This window comes from Canis lupus, chromosome 21 (assembly GCF_048164855.1).
Source record: "Canis lupus baileyi chromosome 21, mCanLup2.hap1, whole genome shotgun sequence".
Lineage (NCBI taxonomy): Eukaryota > Metazoa > Chordata > Mammalia > Carnivora > Canidae > Canis > Canis lupus.
In genome coordinates, this window is record NC_132858.1 from 23,711,355 (window position 1) to 23,728,518 (window position 17,164).

The 17,164-nt window shown below is 44.0% G+C and overlaps 1 protein-coding gene and 1 pseudogene across 9 annotated transcripts in view; one reads left to right on the forward strand and one right to left on the reverse strand.

Moving 5' to 3' along the window:
- SLC1A2 (solute carrier family 1 member 2) overlaps positions 1-17,164 on the reverse strand; it is a 152,513-nt gene that overhangs the window by 70,758 nt on the left and 64,591 nt on the right. The window lies entirely within an intron of this gene.
- On the forward strand, positions 14,391-15,051 carry LOC140613481 (actin-related protein 2/3 complex subunit 3 pseudogene; annotated as a pseudogene).

Below are 17,164 nucleotides of genomic sequence, written 5' to 3' on the forward strand. Positions count from 1 at the left end.
TTATGTCCACACGTGGATGTTTATGGCAGCTTTATAATTATGAAGTTATGAAATTGCCAAAATTTGGAGGCAACCGAGATGTCTTGCAGTAGGTGAATGGATCAATAAACTTTGGTACCTCCAGACAATGGAATATTATTCAGACCTAACAATAAAATTTTTTTTAAGAAAAGGGCTACCAAGCCATGAAAAGACATGGAAGAAACTTAGACGCACATAACTAAGTGAAAGAAGCTAACCCAAAAGACTACGTAATATATATAGAACATTCTGAAAAAGGCAAAACTACGGAGTTAGTAAGAGGACTAGTGCTTGCTGCGGATTGGGCAAGGGAGGGGGGAACAGGTGAAGTACAAGGATTTTTAGAGCAGCTATACTGTGCATGATTCTCTAGTAGGGGATACACATTAAACATTTGTCCAAACCCACAGAACGTTCAAGGCCAAGAATGAACCCTATGTCAACTATGGACCCAGGGGAGTAACGATGCACCCATGTAGGTTCCTCGGGTGTAACAAATGAACCTCGCTAGTGGGGGCTGTTGATGGTCGGGAAGTCCTGCAGGTGTCTGAGGACACGGCAGGGGGTGCGTAGGAAATCCCTGTACTTGCTGTTCAATTTTGCTATGAATCTAAAGCTGCTTCCAGAAAATAAAAGCTACTAGGCCAAAAAAATCCAACAAATCTCAAAGCCCCATCTCTGAATATCCCAATGAGCATGTCTGGGCGGGGGCACAGATCTCTGAGCTTTTTAAAAAGCACCCAGGTGACTTCGTTGCAGTCTACGTCTGTGCCAGTGTCTGGTCAGGGACCTGGTACATCACCCGCCTCACCGTCCTGTCACCGCACAGCTTGGGCGACCACAAAGCTCCTCCCTCAGGACAGACCTAGATCTGTTCCCCTGCAGGTTAGACGACCATCGGGCAACGTACTAGCTGCTTCACGTGCACTATTTCATTCCTTCCTCCCAACACTCTCGCAAGGCAGATACTACTACTATTCCTTCTTAGTGGAGGAAAACACTGGAGATCAGAAGTGAAGCCATCTGCCCAATGGCTGGTGAGGGGCTGAGCTGGGGTTGGAAGCCAGCTCTCCCGGAGCAAGAGGCGCACGCTCTTCACCATAACATGACCCTCAACAATACGCAAAGCCTGCCTCCCTCTCCCTCCACCAACCTTGCAGGCCCATGAAGGCAGCTCTTCTCTCTGCTCAGGGTTTTCTGGTCCTCAAGCTCCTCCCCGTCCAGGTTGCAGCACCCGAACCACTTACATCCCCTGAGGATGCGCCTCCGGGACTGGGCACAGCCCTCCAGGTGGGGTCTGGCCACATCCCTGCTCCCCTGGGCGAGTCAAGGCAGGCTTTCCAGCCCTCTACTTGGGGCACTTCAGAACCGGCCAGAGCCCAGGCTTTATCCCACCTCTGAAGGAGCGCTGGGAATAAATAGGGACCATCGACTGACATTTTAGTGTGTGCACAGTAGGCATAATAACGTCCCCCACCGGCCGCAAAATGTCCATGTCCTAATCCCCAGAACCTGTGATGAGGTGAGTGACACAGCCAAAAGGAATTAAGGCTGCCAACCTTGAGGTGGAGAGTTTATCTTGGATTACCCAGGTGGGCTCAGTGTAACCACGAAGGTCTGCACGTGGACGGGAGGCAGGACAGGCGGGAAGTGGAGAGACAGCAGCATGAGCAAGACTCGGCCCTGGCCCCACACTGCTGGCTTTGCAGAGAGAGGAAGGGGCCATGAGCCAAGGGATATGTGGGTGGCTTCTAGAAGCTGGCAAAGGCGAGGAAAGACATTCTTCCTTAGAGCCTCCAGTAAAGAACTCAGCCCCGTGAGACCCACTGTGGACTTCAGGCCTCCAGAAGTGTAAGAACTGTATTGTTTCAAAACACTCAACTGGTGGTAGTTTGTTATAGCAACGATAGAAAACTAACGTGGTCCCCGACCTCAGGCTAAGGGTTTCCTACATTGTCTCACTCCACGTTTACAATAAACCCAAGAGGCAAGACACAGAGACCCTCTTAGTACCCACTCTGCACTTTCTAGAGCTCCCTCCAGAGAGGCAGTGTGCTCAGCCTCTCTGGTGAGATGCAGGCGAACCCCCGACACCGCCTTTCCCCCCTTCTTCCAGCACAGAGGAGGTGCTAGACCCAGACTGAAGCCACGGTTTTCTCTCCTTAGCCAGCCACCAGCTACTCAACGCCGAAGGTGGGCCCACGCCAAGACTCTGATGGCTCCTGTCACCCCAGGAGGCATCTCAGGACCACCCCGCCAACCCCGGGGAAGCAGGGGGCTGGGCGCAGGAGCATGGATTTGGGTCTCTTCTTACTTCATTCCTTCTAATTAGCCACTAACAACCTTTGTGGCTCCTTATCAGCTAGTCAGTCCCTGCTGACCCCACCAGTCATCTCCGCTCCCCGAGCCCAGTCACTCCTACACTAGCTCCATACGCTGACCTTACAGTGAAATCAATGGAGCCATCAGGTCACCAGCTGGGAAATCATCTTTAAGAGAAGACTGTGCATTTCTTACACTGGCCACTCACAGAAACAGTCACTTCGCTGTGCCCAAAGTGGACGTGGACATGCCATAGCCCACGGGCCGACTACATCCTCTTTGGTTACCCACTTCCCAGTTTTTAATAGACAGATGCAGTGCTTGGTGTTTGGGGGGTGTAGTGCTTCTCACATGAGAACCTGAAATCTTTTTTTTTTTTTTTTTGAGAACCTGAAATCTTAATGGACTCTTTGATGTTGCTCCTTTGCTTTTTGTTTTTTTGTTTGTTTGTTTGTTTGTTCTTTGGGGGAGTTTTGGGTTTTTTTTTTTAAAAAGAGAGAGAGGGTGAGTGTGAGCCAGAGGAGGGTCAGAGGGAGAGGGAATCCCCACTGAGCACAGAGCCTGATGTGGGCCTCAGTCTCAGGACCCTGAGATCATGATCTGAGCCAAAATCAAGAGTCAGACACGTAACCACCTGAGCCACCCAAGTGCCCCAGATGTTGCTTCTTTGAATAATCCTTTCCTAAGCCCCAGCTTACTTTTCATGCCTCTACGATGCTGCATTTCACATTTCATCACAACCATGTTGTTTCCTTAATGCCTTCCCCAGTAGATGTTAGATCCTATATAGGAAAGGCCTGTCTCTTCCCCTGGGCCCAATACAGATTAGATGCTCAATAAGCATCTGTGGAGACATAACGATTTGGAGGTACTAGGGGGACCCAATTCTACAGAGCTGGGAAATGCCCTTGGCAGGAAGTGGCAAGAGTCCTCCCAAGTCAGGCACTGGGTAAGAGGTTCCCCCCATGGGTATGGATTCAGAGAGGAGCCAAACGAAGCGCAAGGAAAGGGTGCATGAAACTCCTTAGCCTGGGGTCTCCCAAAGCTCCAACTGACATCCAGCGACCTTGCCAAAAGTAACCGCAGCCTCAAATTACTATGAGTGGACACAACTGAACCTTTTATGCACTTCCTGAAGTCATTCCAGCCCCACCTCCCCTCGACACCCCAGGAAGTGGTCCGGTATGTTTGCTGTGAACCATCAACACCACTTCATTCCCTGGCAGCTGAGGTGAGTGCCCTTCATCCAGGTGCTTGGGAAGAATAGTTCAATCTTGCTCAACTTGTAAACTCTTTAATTTAGTTCAGAGCAGGGTTTTTTCCTGAGTGAGTGACTTATCTAGCTGGCCCTTAAATCATGACATCAAAGCAAAATCATGCCCTGTCTTCGCTTGAATCTGCTATATCACGGTACGCACAATGCCAGGCACTTATACGTATTCAGTAAAAACTGGTAGTAAAAACTGGTAGGTCGAATTAAGTGCTAGGACAAAACATAGGACTAGGGGCTGGATAAGATCTGTAGTGTTCTCTGAAATGAGTTCCCTGGATCTCAGCACATCCTAGGGCCTTGAGTTAATACAGAAGTGGCAGGCTCTTCCACTGTAGGCAATCTTGCCTCCTTCCTCTACCCACCCTCTCCCCATCTGCCCTGAGGCCGCATTCAGCTCACACTCAGCCCTTTGTGCCTTACTTGGGAACAGATCCAACCCCACAATCCGGTCCTGAGAAATCATTATTATACAAGATGGGGAGAAGAGGAAGAGGGTTTACATCACACACCAAGCAGCACACACATAATAAAACTTCATTGTAATCATCTCTCTCTCTCTCTCTCTTTTTAAGATATTACTTATTAATTTAAGAGAGAGAGAGAGACAGAGAGAAAGAGAAGCAGACTCCCTGCTGAGCAAGAAGCCTGATGCAGGGTTGGATCCCAGGACCTAGAGATCACGACCTAAGCCAAAGACAGTGTGGGCCTTGACCCCAGAACCCGGAGATCATGACCTGAGCCAAAAACAGTGCACTTAACCAAGGTACCCCATGTTGGCATCTTTCTTCTTCCTCCTCATACTCCCCAACATGTCTCTCCTCTTCTCTTTACTTCATTTTTCCCTCTCAACTTCCTTAGACCTATCAGCAAAACACAGCCTGATGGGCTATCCAACAGCTGCCCAGCTGTTGCTGCTCACACGTGCTCCCAGAGTGGGTCTCGGTCACCATCCCTCCCTACTTATCAAGCGTTCACACAATGTCTCTTACTTACCAGTAAGAAACTATGACCTTGTCCCAGACCATCACACCCAAAATAATGGAGAGAAGTCACTGAATCTATTCCTCCCTTTTACATAAGGATTCTTTTTCTTCATAGATAAGCTTAATAAGTAGTAACTTCAACAATGCCAATGATAACAAGTCGGGTATTAATTCTAAAACCTCTTTCAATTGGCAGCGATAAATGCCAGTAAATTGTGACTTGTTTAAAATTTCAGCTGAACGTCAATGTTCTTTGTTTTAACTTGTACTGAAAATTGTTAGCAGTGCTTACCTGCTCTTTTTTTTTATAAATTTATTTTTATTGGTGTTCAATTTGCCAACATATAGAGTAACACCCAGTGCTCATCCCATCAAGTGCCCCCCTCAGTGCCCATCACCCAGTCACCCCCACCCCCCGCCCACCTCCCCTTCCCCCACCCCTAGTTCGTTTCCCAGAGTTAGGAGTCTTCATGTTCTGTCTCCCTTTCTGATATTTCCCATTCATTTGCTTACCTGCTTTCTTAAATAGCATCTAAGGCACATGATAAAACCTGAACAACAATGTCAAGCTTTTCTACTTGTAGAGTGTTACAATAAATGCCATATGAAATTTTGGGGGTGTTAGTCCACACAACCATTTCTTCCCCCTCAACTTCATTTTTTTCCCCACCAGGTCTCCCTGTGGGTCTATATAAGTGCTTATAAACTCCAGGGTAACACAAGATTATTGTTGTCTTTATGGTGGTTGCTTTTTCATTTGAATCATTTCACAACATTTAAAATCTATTAGATTTCACATCAAAATCCAGATTTCTCCCTTCTCTTAAGTGCTGGAAGATCTAGATACCCTGGAACCTAGATTTCTGAGTGGCAACAATCAGCTAGAACTGAGAAGTGATTCTCCTTTAGACAGACATGGGTTTTCCTATTGGCCACAGTCCCCATCAATCCTTATTGCTTCCCTAACACCAAGGCCAAGCATCAAAAACCATTTGTCATTGTGCTTGCACTATTTTTCTGAAAGAAGCATTAAGAGGCAAGTGAACTGCTCCTTAATTTCACGTACTTTCCTGGCTCCTATTGAGTTAGCAACCTCTGTCCCATTTGACTTCATCATTGTAGAGATGAGAGCTTTCCCTGTGCACTTAGATTAAATCTGCAAACAGGAATGAGTATTTTTTGGGGGGGAGGGGGGCAGGCTACAAAGTAGGCACAGGGTGGTTCAGCAGAGTGAATCATGTTATTACTAAGGATGTCACATAATTTTCAACTTCGAGGCAAATTTCCCAGGGGACAAGCGTGAAAGCATGAAGCCAATGACCTGCAATCTCACCTTTTCTGAGCACAGGCAGAAGCAATACCTGGGAAATAATCAGGACTGGCTAGTGGATTACAGAGAGTGGGACCAGCTTTCATCGTCTTCTCAGCAGACTTCCTTATTATCAGTGGCTCCAGGATCATAACTCTCTAGAGTAATGACTTAGCATGTGTTAAAATGCTGAGAGTAACTTCAGTCTGTTTTTTACAAGTCTAGAGTGGGGAGGCGGGGTATGGAGATTTGGTCATTGGGATGCCAGCCCGTACAGTCAGAAAGACAGCAGCTATTTGTAGTATCTCTGATGGACATTTTATATCACTTGAGAAGTGATTGTTAGTCATTTTACAGATTAGGAAGCAAAATTAAGTAAGTTGCCTGTTATCAAACAGGAAAGGGCAGAGGTAGGATTCCCATCCTGGTCTATGTCTATTAAAAATCTAATCCTTTCTCACTACAACATACTAACTGCAAGAACCTGGAAGCTCATGAGAATGACATTCTTAGATGTTCCTTAGCTATTGCATCATGGGCCTGACCTTGAATTGTCCCAGGGAAAGTGTGTGTTTATGTGTAGGTGTGTATAGATTGAAAGGGCTGATGCTTTTCATTGTTTTATTTTGCCATTTTAAAAAAAGATTTATTTATTTATTTATTTATTTATTTATTTATTTATTTATTTATAAGAAAGAGAGAGGGAATGCAAGCAGTCAGAGGGGCAGAGGGAGAGACAGCATCTCAAGCATCTCCCTGCTGAGCTTGGATCCTGATGCAGGGCTTGATCCCAGGTCCCCAAGATCATGTCCTGAACCAAAATCAAGAGCTGGACGCCCAACTGACTGAGCCACCCAGGCGCCCTATTTTGCCATTCTTGGGTAAACTTGTCATTCACCTGTCTCCCAACATATCCAACCTCAACCTCATAGCTCATAATTCTGCAAAAATATCTGTATTTCTATATCTGTATCTATAAAATTTAGTTATTGAAAGCTATATTCCCTAAGGATGTTGAACACATATGTGGCTTCCGGCCAAATTCTTTCTAATGTCAGCCTTAGCAACAGAAGTTGCAAAATGACAGGAGGCAACATGATGAAGTCACTGGGAACTAATGAGCCGAGGTCCCAGAGCTCCTACGGCCCGCAGTCACTCCTCACCACTTGTTCTCAGATGACATTGATGATTCTGATCCAGAGCAGGCCATTTGGTCTCATTCCATGGCTAAAGAGAATGTTCAGCAAAGGATTTCTCTTTTTTTTTTTTTTAATTTTTTTTTTTATTTATTTATGATAGTCACAGAGAGAGAGAGAGAGGCAGAGACACAGGCAGAGGGAGAAGCAGGCTCCATGCACCGGGAGCCCGATGTGGGATTCGATCCCGGGTCTCCAGGATAGCGCCCTGGGCCAAAGGCAGGCGCCAAACCGCTGCGCCACCCAGGGATCCCAAAGGATTTCTAATTTGAGATTTTCCTCTGAGTGATGTGAGGCCTCATTTTTCAGAGAAGGAAAGACTGTCTGTCATGAGTTAGCATGAGGCTCCTTTCAACGATGCAAAGCAAAACTGGTACAGTCCCAGACTTACCCCATAGAAGATGATGGAAAAGGTTTCTGGGTTCCCTAGTTCCCTTTGAAGCTGACCAGAGAGGCAATTTATTGCCTTAATTTTATGCTATTAATTATCTCCTTTTACCCACTGGGTTTGGTTATCAATAACAGTACTAATTATAGTACTATCTTTAGGCAGCATACCAGCTCTGGGGTAAGTGACTTCCTTTGCTGGTTCCACACAAGTCTACAAAGGGGTTATTACTGTCTCTATTTTACAGACAAGGAACACAAGGCAACTAACCTGCCTTAAATCACCCACTAAGCAACAGAACCACAGGGCTACACTTAAATCTATCCAATTCAAAGCCCAAGTTTTTAAAGACTATATTCAAGTAACTGATAGCCAATTCAAATACTCCATCTTTTGGTCTGCTCTTTAACACTAACTAGAGTTTAACAGGGGTCGGCAAATCACAGCCCACCACATGACCCAAGAAGTCTACAATATTGATTATCTGACCCTGTACAGAAAAATTTGCTGACCTTTGCCTTAAAAATCAATCAATCTCAAATGCTCCATTCTGTTTACTGAGGTCTCTTTAGTACTTGAGTCCAGAGGATTCTATGACACAGTTTTGATTCATGAAAATATTTCTTTTCATTGATTTATGTAAGTGACCCTGAGTAATAACAGTTGGAAATCAACTTTAGGGAGAAAAATGCTAAAGAGCTGTGCTTCTAAAATACCCACCCTCCTGGATCACTCCATCACTGCTGGTTAACCAAAACCCAAGGAGAGTTTTATCCACCATGAAGAATTTGGCCAATGGGTCTGTCCCACTAAGTGCAGACAAAAGTGTCCATGGATCTCTCTCTGTCCATGCTGATGGGAGATTTGGGAGGAAGCCCTTTACCAGCACGCAAACTGAAGACATGCTGTTTTTAGATGGTTGCCAGCATGCTAAGTCAATGGAAATAGTGACGAAGAAGTAGTAAGTAAGGCAATGAATAACTTGTCGTTTTATTCATTGTTTTCAAACGGAGCAAGAGGTGTTTAGTAATTTTTGTATAAAACAGATATCTGAGTCATCCCATCAGCAGGGAGTTCTCATGAGTCATAAACACATGCTGGTCCAAAACCAGGTCTTTCCACCAGCTCAAGAATATGCCTAGAATCATAACGATACTAAGTCACCATGCTATCCAGTTTGAATGTAAAAATCAGTGAATCTTCACGCTCTGACTCTACCTGTGTGCTCAAATGTACTAGGCACACCATGTGTCCATCAGATAGTGGCTCAAAGCTACAGGAGAAGGGCTGAAGGAAACAGCTACAAATTTCAAAACTATCACTAGTTTGCTATGTAAACCTATACACGTGTCATCTCCTGTGTGAGCCTAAGATTCATCTGTAAAATGCGGTATTAGAATTGGATGCCTCTGTGGTTCCTTCCAGCTCTATAAGTATGTAGAATGGAAGCTGCCCTAATAGTATAGAAACAACCCTTGAAAATTTGGATGACCTATTACTCATAATTCATTATATCCAATTATGCAATTAGTGTTATTGTAATTATCATTAATGTTATCACTGTTATTGGCCTTACAGCATAATAATAATGGCCAGCATTTGTTAAGTATTTTATATGTGCCAGATGTCATTTGTTGAAGTTTCTGGAATAAGTACAAAAAGAAGATTCTATTCTCTGCATGTGCAATCTATCTTTTAGACCACAGGTCAACAAACTATAGCCATGGATCAAATCTGACCCACTGCTTTATTTTGGTAAATAAAGTTTTATTAGAACACTTGATGAGCCAGGCTCATCATTTAACTACTGCCTATGGTGGCTTTTGCACTACAAAGGCAATGTTAAGTAAGTGCAACAGAAACCCTAAAACATTTGTTATCTGTTCCTTTACAGAGAATGTTTGCTGATCCACCTCATTTAGCCCCTATACTGCAAGCCTCTTGCCTACCTAGTATCCATTTACTACTCTTTTGTTCTAGTCTCCCAATTACTCTCAGGACACCTCTTCTCCTCTACTCCTGACCCTCTACGCATCTCCTCTCCTTTCGGTGGAGCTGACCCATTGCCCATCTCAGGCCTGGAGAATCAGGATATTTCATCCTCATGACCATGAAGATTTAGGGGTAGGAACGTGGGATTCAATCCTAAGCCTTTTGCTGGAAATAGTGGCCCCAAAAAGCTCCTTTTTGCTGACATTTCTGAGCTACTAGGATGCAAGTTCAGAGCTGCCAAGAGCCTTCATGGAAATGACTTGCCTGTGCTTTAAAATAAAGAGAGATGGAGAAAAAAAAAATGCATCTTGATGATAAGATTTTAGCCTCTGCATCCAACTCTGCCTAAGCTACTGGTAGACTTTTTAACTAATAAGCCAATACCTTTCTTGTTAGTTTAAGTCAAATTAAGTTAGGCTTCTAGTACCTGCAACTAAAACAAAACAATCCTTTGAAATTGTCATAATCATTTTCCCCACTAAGACTTTATCTGCCCCAAATCACATAGCCATGAGTGGCAGAAACTAGGATCCAGGTCTACACTGAGCTCTGCAAGATGAAGGAACCAGTGTCTAGAGCTCTACAGAAGATCTGGTTAGGACAGGGACAGAACCAACAGGTTATTTTCCTATCTTTGAAGAAGGAACATTTCCAATCACATCTCTGTTCTTTAGAGGGCAGCTCTTTGGGAATTATCCTGTTTTCCACTTCTGACTATCCCAAGACAAGGTCCAGCAGAGTCCTGGCTCCTCATGTGGTAACTTGGAGGAAGTTGTAACGGAAAGTGGTATCATAGCCATTTCTCAGCCCTTCATTCTTGCTATACTTAACAGGGGGGAAAAAGTGCCATTGAGAAAACTGACCTCCTCCTGTTAACACACTCAGCTGCTCAGCAATCAACATATGTGTAATCAGGCAGTCTTAATGCAGGGAGCAGGAGTGTGGGTGAGGACCCTTCTCAGGCAAGGAATGAATGAAAGCAGCCTTTGAAGAAGCACAGATTCTGTGAAATCTCACCTAACTTGAACTATCCATCCAGCAGGACATTGTAGGGGAGCAGAATAGGCCACCCCAAAATAGGCCTCTTTGGCACAAGAATTATTTTCAGCTGAAGGCAATCGAGACCTACCAGACTCAGGAAAAGCTTTTTACCTCCTAAACTGCCTAAAAGAATTCAGAAAGCAGGTCTGTACCAGGAAGGGAACTATTATCAGAGATAACATTTTCGTCTGCAAGACTTATCTGTACAGCAGGGCAAACACATTTTTTACCAGACATTTGCTCTTCTTCTTTTTCTGGTTATTGTTGCCTTTCTCCTCCTTGAAGCCCCATCTCTTCCTTTAGCTCAGGATGGCATGTACGTCTCAATTGCCTGGCTGCCTTTGGGTCTCATAGCTTTGTGGGGCTCCTGGACATACATATACAATTACATTTGTTTTTCTTTTTGTTACAGGGTGGAGTCGGGGGGTCTCAGTCAAGAACCTAGAAGGGCAGAGGAAAAAAATACATTTCCTCCTCTACTGTATCTTCTTATATTCTGCTTTAAAGAGAAAGAATCCAGAAGAAATAGTCTAGCACAGGGTATGGAAACAATCTCTCAGAAAGGTCTTTGGTTGGTGTGTGACCCAATGGTACACCTTCACCAGGTGTAGAACTTTAGAATAAGAACCAGACCTCAGAGAGGCATCGTAGGGGACATGCAAGATCCTCTGTCAGGAGTGTAACTGGCCCCAACACACCAAACCAAGAGAGTGAATTTCAGAATTTTGAATGATTTTCAACCATAAGAGTTAAGCTTAAGTTGAGATGGAGGATGGATGGATGAATGGATGGATGAATGGATGGATGGATGGATGGACAGATGGATTACAGATAATATTTCTGGAAGGATAGGACACTATTAATAGCAGTGGCCTCTGAGGCAAAGAATGAGTACATAGGCATCTCAGGTGAGAGAGGGACTCACGGATCCCTACATACTCTTTAGTACGGTCTGAATGTTATCCCATGTGTGTTTATTACTTTTTCAATAGGAAGATTAAAAATAAGAGGGAATTACCAAAAATATATTTAACAACAAACCCCTTTTAGTTCTATCTTCTAGTGACCCTAAAAGTTAAATGACCAGAGCCCCATTTCTCTGGGCTGCCTGGATAAGCTTTTTCCTTCGAGGCTTTGTTATACTGGCCAAGCAGACATTCACCCTGGTGTGAGTTTTGCTCACGTGTCACTTCCTAAGCAGAGAGGAGACACAGGACCAAGCTCGTGCCAGGCAAACATGTTACACGAGACCTGTTGTTTTTGGGTCTACCCTCGTTCAGAGGTAAAGGTGAAAGGGTGACATCAGGGAGTCCAAAGTTCCAGCCACAAAAACTCCAGTCCATTTGCACACAGCCAGGGACAGGACAGGGCTTCCCTGGCCCAGAGATCAAAGGGGTGGACTCAGCCTGCCTTGACTCTAAGGTACTTGAAGTTCTTGGAATGATCTGAGCTCCCCATCGACCTCACTACAGCCAGTGGGCAAAATTTAAGACTTCAAGAGAATAGGACATGAAGCGGACTGTGCAGGGTGACTGTGAGTCACTCTGTCCCCCACCCTAGGTATACACATGTACAGGTGCTTTCCATAGGAAGAAGCTGAGTGGGCTTTATGGCTCGGTGCTACTGCTCTCTAGCTGAATGAACCTCAGCAACCCACTCTGATCCCTAGAGCCTGTTCCCTTATCCATTCAAGGAAAGAGGATTGTAGAGAAGCTTAAATTAGATGGCGAGCATTTCTTCTACAAGCCTGCCACATAACAGCAATACTGTCCTTTTCTTTCCCCCTTCCCTTCGCCTATTTCAGAAATAAAGAAATGCTTTTTAAAGAACTCAATTGGCTGAAAGACAACAAACTTCTATCAAAATGAACCTTCAGACTTCTTAGAAAACTCTGCAGATGCTCCGAAGAGATTCAGGTCTCCCGGCTCTTACGTAATAAGTTACGTAAGGGTCATCTTATTCCCCCAGCGTGCCCTCCCGGATTACATTGTGCAGGCTAAGGTCAAAAGGAAATTATGTAAGCATAATCCTAGGAAATCGGCATCCAAAGCAGGGCCCAGTTCAAGAAGCAAACCAGCAGGACGTTACCGTGATTCTCACAGGCCACAAACTGCTAAAAGTATAAAACACAGTTTGAGTACCTTCGGTTGAGAGCTGGGGAGGGACTCCTGGAAATATTTTGTAAATGGTGAATCATGGGGTCAAACAATCTGAATAGAGGCAGGTTTTGCAATAGAGCAGGGTCTTGAAGGTTATCTGCATAAGCTGCATATTAACTGCCTCACTGGGAGGTCCCGGCAAGGTGCCAGAGAGGCAGGGGGAGGAGCCCTGGAATTGTGACTTGGGGCAGGCACACTTTACCTACAAGGATGAAACTATTTCAATATTTTAACTACTGGCTGCATATCTGCCCTGGAGGAGAGGCATTTCTGAAACAGTCCTACAAGTGAAAATGTTTGAAACCATGTCAAAAAACCACCAACATACAGCACTGTACGTAAAGATCCTCAACCATCTTAGAAATCAGAGCAAAGGAAATTAAAATCATTTACACATCAAATTCGCAAAACTTTCTCAAATTCGTCACATCTCTGATTGGCAGGGACATGGGAAATTAAACGTGGGTGTCTATGTTGGTAAGACCAGGGTGGAAGGAGGGTCAATTTGGTAGTTTTGTTTTTTTTTTAATTTTTTTAATTTATTTATGATAGTCACACACACACAGAGAGAGAGAGAGAGGCAGAGACACAGGCAGAGGGAGAAGCAGGCTCCATGCACCGGGAGCCCGATGTGGGATTCGATCCCGGGTCTCCAGGATCGGGCCCTGGGCCAAAGGCAGGCGCCAAACCGCTGCGCCACCCAGGGATCCCTGGTAGTTTTCATCAAAATAAAAAGTCTGCAATACCCTTTGACCCAGCAAAAATATTTTTCTTAAAATCTGTCCTGGAGAACTACGTGTGCGCATACACAAAGACGTATATTCTTCGCAGACTTGTTTGTAACAGTAAAAACTGGGAAGTAACCTGACTTCCACCAAATAAAGGAGTGACTGACTATATTCAGGTATGTTTTGATGCAATGAAAGACTATGTTCCTGTTGAAAAGAATGATGCATTGACATATGAACTGACATGGAAAAATGTCCAAAATATAGATATATAAAAATTATTCATGAACTTGTACATTTACAATGCATGGAGAGAAATTCTGGAAGAAGCAAAAAGCTATTTGTAGAGGTTACCTCTGGAAATGGGACTGGGCTTCAGAATCAGGTATATAAGGGGTCTTTTTATGTTTGTGGAGGGGTTTTTTGGTAGGTTTTAGCTTTTAAAACAATGTTATGTTCCTGTATTATACTGTATAATTAAAATTTCTAGAAAAAAGTAAAATAAATTAAAAAAATAAAATTTCTTTTGATAAATGATGAATGAGCCATCTAAAATGTTTGGAAGAGAACAGTGTTCTGTTTTTTAATGCAGGAAAACACTAACTTTTCCAAAGATGAGTCTCAGAAGCTTCCATGTATAAAAGAGGTTACCAGGAGGTAATAGCTCTATGTGCTGAATTCACTTCCAAGCCTACCTGATGCAGAGAGTTGTCACAAAAGATCAACTCTGCAAAAATGATTCTGAGGTTTATGCTCAAGAAACATAGCAAATAATCTGTCAGGAGACACCAGGGTTTATTTCTCACAGAAGGAAGGTACTTCCTGGAAGAGAGTGGTACCTTCGGTTCTCCCCTTTAAAATGACAGGAAAATACAGACTCTCTTTTCCTAGTCTTAATTCCACTTTGCCTTGATCAGAAGAAAAGGCAGTTGCCTCCCATTCACATAGGGTCTGGGTTGAAACCCCGTCGCTGCCAAGATGACGGCTTACCGCTCTTCTCTCATGGACCCTGACACCAAACCCATTGGAAACATGGCATTACTGCCTATCAGAAGTCAATTCAAAGGACCCGCCCCTAGAGAGACAAAAGATACAGATATTGTGGATGGAGCCATCTATTACTTCAAAGCCAATGCCTTCTTCAAAAACTATGACATTAAGAATGAAGCTGATAAATTTTTTTAAAATGAAGCTGATAGAACCTTGATATATATAACACTCTACATTTCTGAGTGTCTAAAGAAACTCCAAAAGTGTAATTCCAAAAGCCAAGGTGAAAAAGAAATGTATACACTGGGAATCACTAATTTCCCCATTCCTGGAAAGCCTGGTTTTCCACTTAATGCAATTTATGCCAAACCTGCAAACAAACAGGAAGATGAGGTGATGAGGGCCTAGTTACAGCAGCTGAGACAAGAGACTGGACTGTGACTTTGTGAAAAAGTTTTTGACCCTCAGAATGATAAACCAAGCAAGGGGTGGACTTGCTTTGTGAAGAGACAGTTCATGAACAAGAGTCTTTCAGGACTTGGACAGTGAAAGGAGCCTGGGCAGACACTTTCCACAGCTGTGGGCAGCGTTTTACAGCAAGATGTACACAGTTCTTTGCCTTTATTTGAGAAAGTTTTATACAGAAGAAGGGAAGTCTTCTTCACTTGAAGAGCTCTTTATCAAGAACTTGGGTGGGGGGAGGGAAGAATGGGTTGTTGAAGGGTGATTTGAAATTTTCTGCAGTATTAAGCTGGTGCTTAATAAGTAATAGTAAAGAAATTTCTAACAAGAAAGAAAGAAGAAAGAAAGAAAGAAAGAAAGAAAGAAAGAAAGAAAGATGGAAGGAAGGAAGGAAGGAAGGAAGGAAGGAAGAAAGAAAGAAAGAAAGAAAGAAAGAAAGAAAGAAAGAAAGAAAGAAAGAAAGAAAGAAAGAAAGAAAGAAAGAAAGAGAAAGAAAGAAAAAAGAAAAGAAAAAGAAACTGCTAGCCTCTAACTGGCCCTGGTCACTCAAGGTCAACCCCTTGGACATCTTCTCCAGAATCTGATAATAGTGACTCTAGGGTGGGACTGCAGTTCGCAAGGGGGACCCTGACCTACTGTGAAGTCTCACACAAGTCACTGAGAGCTCGCTGATGGGTCAGAATTGGCAGCAACCCATCTGCACATGGGGACAATTAATAATAATGATAATGATATCTGTGTACCAGGAGCTGACCTCTCCATTTTGAGACACACACACACACACACAAACACACACACAGAGAGATCTGGCATCTGGTGTTTTCAAAGGTTTGATAAAATTAACAAGAGATGCGCCAACACTGTGAAATCTCTAGAAGGCCCCTGCCGAAACATCTATGGCCGTGCCCTGGCGATCATTTCACAGCATTTCCAATGTCTGGGACCCAAGGGACACAGCCAAGAATTGACCCCACTGAGAACCCAGACTCTTGTCTTCTATCACCAAAAAAAATTTGGGGGGGATCCCTGGGTGGCTCAGCGGTTCAGTGCCTGCCTTTGGCCCAGGGCGTGATCCTGGAGTCCCGGGATTGAGTCCCATGTTGGGCTCCCGGCATGGAGCCTGCTTCTCTCTCTCTCTCTCTCTCTCTCTCTATGAGAGATATCTCTCTCTCTCTATATATATATATATATATATAATGAGAGAGATATCTCTCTCTCTCTCTATATATATATATATAAAATGAATAAATAAATTTTTAAAAATCTTTAAAAAAATTTTTAAATTAAAAAAAATTTTTTTTACATCTAAGACCCAAATATGATCAATGTCATTAATTTGCTCACTGATTCATCCATTCAGATATTTACCAAGCATCTCCTTTGAACTTGGCACAATTCTAGATGCAACAGATATAGCAGTGAACACAATGGAGGCTAACCTACTAAAGGCAGGAGCTAATAAACAAAGAATCAGTGTCATATAGCAGTAAGTTCTATAAAGAACAAGGATATGACCTGTTGGTGAATAGGATAGAGAGTGATGGGTACTATTTTATACAAGGTGGTCAGGAAGGTGACATTTAATTAGTGACTTGAAGAAAGTGAGGCTGCCCACGTGGGATCTTAGAGAAGAGTATTCTGAGAGAGGGAACAGCAAGTGCAAAAGCTCTGAGGCAGGAGCAAGGTGGTGAATTCTAGGAACTGCAGGAAGGATCTCCTCCCCACCTGCACGCAGGCAAGCTAGTGCCTGATGGAGTTTAAGGGCCATCCCCCTGGAAATGCATATGCAGAAAAAATTTCCTTACAACTCCAGACCTTGGAAGCCCTTTATCTGTGGTCCCTGGTTAAGAATCTCTACTCCAACCATTGAAGCTTGTTGCTTCAGACATAGCACTTGGTTCCCGACTGCCATCCCTCCTGGGGGGAGAGACCAAGAGGTGACCACATCCCTTCTCTAGACAATATGCTGGTTCTGAATTTCCAAAAGAATCGGAGGCTCTTCCCTCAGTCTGGGGGCCTGAGAGATTAACCTGAGCCAATGAGGAGCACATCCTGCTCACTGCCCCTCCCTCAGGACTAGTAAGGACTTCTTTTATTTCTTTTGTTTTTAAATTTTATTTATTTATTCATGAGACAGAGACATGAGAGAGGCAGAGACACAGGCAGAAGGAGAAGCAGGCGCCCTGCGGGGAGCCCCATGTGGGACTCGATCCCAGGACCTGGATCACACCCTGAGCCGAAGGCAGACTCTCAACCACTGAGCCCCCCAGCCGCACCCCATAAGGGCTTCTCGAGTTCCG